The sequence below is a fragment of the Rhamphochromis longiceps genome, linkage group LG6 (genome assembly GCF_057381845.1).
Source record: "Rhamphochromis longiceps isolate RC_006_pf linkage group LG6, R_longiceps_female_GT1.1, whole genome shotgun sequence".
NCBI lineage: Eukaryota > Metazoa > Chordata > Actinopteri > Cichliformes > Cichlidae > Rhamphochromis > Rhamphochromis longiceps.
The window spans coordinates 39696342-39700123 of record NC_140562.1 but is presented as its reverse complement, the minus strand read 5'-3'; positions in this window follow the sequence as shown (position 1 = coordinate 39700123).

The following is a 3782-nucleotide window of genomic DNA, read 5'->3' as shown; positions in this document are numbered from 1 at the left end:
CATCAGGAACTCAATGGGGATGTGGCGTACAACACTAGAGGCCAACTCCAAGCCCATAGCACAAGTCACCATCAAGTGCGGGATCTACCAAGGAGATGCTCTGTCCCCACTGCTGTTCTGCATAGGCCTGAACCCCCTCAGTGAGATCATTAACAAGACTGGCTACGGATACCGACTACGGAACGGAGCAGTTGTCAGCCACCTCCTGTACATGGATGACATCAAGCTGTATGCCAAGAGTGAACGAGACATCAATTCACTGATCCACACTACCAGGCTATACAGCAATGACATTGGAATGTCGTTCGGACTGGAGAAGTGTAGTCGGATGGTAACAAAGAGAGGGAAGGTAGTCAGAACTGAGGGGATTGAACTACCAGAAGGCAACATTGCAGACATAGAGGACAGTTACAAGTACTTGGGGATCCCGCAGGCGAATGGGAACCATGAAGAGGCCGCTAGAAAAGCTGCAACCACCAAGTACCTGCAGAGGGTCAGGCAAGTCCTGAGGAGTCAGCTGAATGGTAAGAACAAGATCCGGGCCATCAACACGTACGCCCTGCCCGTGATCAGGTACCCTGCTGGGGTAATAGGCTGGCCAAAGGAGGAGATAGAAGCCACTGACATAAAGACAAGAAAGCTCCTTACCATGCATGGAGGGTTTCACCCCAAGTCCAGCACCCTGAGGCTGTACGCTAAGCGGAAGGAAGGGGGCCGGGGACTGGTGAGTGTCAGCACCACAGTCCAGGATGAGACAACGAACATCCAAGAATACATTGGGAAGATGGCCCCAACTGACCGAGTGCTCAGTGAATACCTCAGGCAGCAGAAACCCAAGAAAGAGGAGGGAGACGAGGAACCATCATGGAAGGACAGGCCCCTGCACGGTATGTACCACCGGCAGATAGAGGAGGTGGCTGATATCCAGAAATCCTACCAGTGGCTGGACAAAGCTGGACTGAAAGACAGCACAGAGGCACTAATCATGGCAGCACAAGAACAAGCTCTGAGCACAAGATCCATAGAGGCTGGGGTCTATCACACCAGGCAAGACCCCAGGTGCAGGCTGTGTAAAGATGCCCCAGAGACAATCCAGCACATAACAGCAGGGTGCAAGATGCTAGCAGGCAAGGCATACATGGAACGCCATAACCAAGTGGCCGGCATAGTGTACAGGAACATCTGTGCCGAGTATAACCTGGAAGTCCCGAGGTCAAAATGGGAGATGCCCCCAAGGGTGGTGGAGAATGACCGAGGTAAGATCCTGTGGGACTTCCAGATACAGACGGACAAAATGGTGGTGGCTAACCAACCGGACATAGTGGTGGTAGACAAACAGAAGAAGACGGCCGTAGTGATCGATGTAGCGGTTCCGAATGACAGCAATATCAGGAAGAAGGAACACGAGAAGCTGGAGAAATACCAAGGGCTCAGAGAAGAGCTCGAGAGGATGTGGAGGGTGAAGGTAACGGTGGTCCCCGTGGTAATCGGAGCACTAGGTGCGGTGACTCCCAAGCTAGGCGAGTGGCTCCAGCAGATCCCGGGAACAACATCGGAGATCTCTGTCCAGAAGAGCGCAGTCCTGGGAACAGCTAAGATACTGCGCAGGACCCTCAAGCTCCCAGGCCTCTGGTAGAGGACCCGAGCTTGAAGGATAAACCGCCCGCAGGGGCGTGCTGGGTGTTTTATATATATATATATATATATATATATATATATAGATAGATAGATAGATAGATAGATAGATAGATAGATAGATAGATAGATTACAAAAAATGTGTACGAGTGATTTATTTCTCACAAATCTCAGGTGTTTATGCATAATTTTTACAGGTAAGGTTAGCTGAAAGAAACCACTTCATACCCATTTTAACTTGAACGTACCATTTTCTTAGCATACCCAAAAGCAAATAACACTAGGCAACCTGTGTAAATGGTTTATTTATCATTTGCCAATCAAATCTAGTGTGCCATTGTTAGCACTAGTAATAGTTTTCAAATGTATCTTCATTTCTGGTCAGGATGCAGTATTTTATGTAATTATCACAGCTTTAAAGATGTTGATAGCCAGACTGGCTATTCCTCTCTGCCTCCACTCTTTGTGCTAAACTGAGTTAAACATGTTCATGAACACATCCTCATGCCGTTTCTGTGCTTAATCCTGCAAAAAGTTGGAAAGAAAGCTAATAAGAATCATTCCCAAAAGGTATAAAATTCCTTTGATCTCCACAAAAACACAACAAATAAATCCTCAAAGTATTCATGTACTGTGTCACAAGGTATACACATGTAATGAGCTGAAAAGCGTGCTTCTTTCTGTTTCTGTGAGCCTGTGTGTGTTTGGGTGGGTGTGTGCGTACGTGTGTGTGTGCGTGTTTCTTAAGTACATTACATTGCGAGTCTTACTGTGCACTCATGGCTAAATGTAACATGGATATTCCTAGGCCCGCATCAGTGGTTGCTAGGTACTGATGATCTATATGATGTATATTTTAATTTTGTATGTGCTTGTGTGAGTTCGTTTGTGTTATTATGCAGGTTTGCGTTGAACGGGAACATGTGTTAGTAGCGGAGATAAAGGGTGCATCCAGAAGCAAAAAGAGGGAAGAGTAAAGGAGAGAGAGGGAGTTTTTGAGTGTATGTGAAGGAACTCTTTCATCTTCACCCCAGAATCCCAGGCGAGGTCTTCCATGCCAATCCATTTCCTGGAGTTGGCTTCAGCCTCAATGGGACAACGCACACACAGACACACACACACAAGCTTGGCTCTCTCCATGCCACTGTGAAAGCTCTGCAATCTTGCTCCTACACACAGAGAAACTGTCACACACACACAGACTTGGCCCATTGGGATGACAGCGAGGAAATGGCAAGCAGCAGCTGGGGGGTCCCTTCGCTCCTCTACAGAAACTGTAGCACCCTAGAGGCATTCCCTCACCCCGTCTTATCACTTTGCGCCTGCATGCATATTTCGGTAGGTGTGTGGTGTGCTGTGTGTTTGTGTGCCGGCTAATTTGTGTCAGAATGGGAATGTATGATGTTGTCCTCCCTGATCACTACCAAGGTACCTGTCATGCTTGCACTCCTGTGTTGTTTTGCAGACTTGCTTAGGGGCTGTGTGCGTGTGTGTGCATGTGTGGCTCATTTGAAATAAAAATAAATGAGAGATAAATAGGACTACAGTACAAAAACAAACCCACAGACCTAAAAACTGCCCTGCTCATTGGAACTGCAGGCGTATGTCATGACATTGTGTTTGGTTTTGTGTGCGTGTGTATTTGAGAGAGGGAGAGAGTGGTACCATAATCAGTCCACAGGCATTTTTTGAAACCTCTCTGTGCATTAGCGTGTGCATGTGTGCATGTGTAGTTCTGCGTGATACTAACCGCAGGCGTCCAAGTCTGTTCATTAGCAGGCTTAGCTAGCAGAGGGAAGCATGTAAAGATGACTGCTATTAATTTAGCATCTCACTGGCCTCCTTCGCTCATGTTCCCTTTCTCACACACACACATGCACACATACACACACGCACACATACAGAGATGACTGCCAATTCATTAAGTGAACGTTTGGAGCCCCAGACTGTACCAACTGGTAGAAGCTAACTAATCTGCACTGCGCCAGTGGAGAGAGAACGAGCCAGAGAAACAGATAACATTCACCGAGGGGGACATTCAGCCTCTGAAAACAACTATTAACATCAACATTTGGGAAGGCCTCAACTTCAAAAAGATAAACACAGACTTACAAGTACAGGCATTTGGTTGTGAATAGAAGTCATA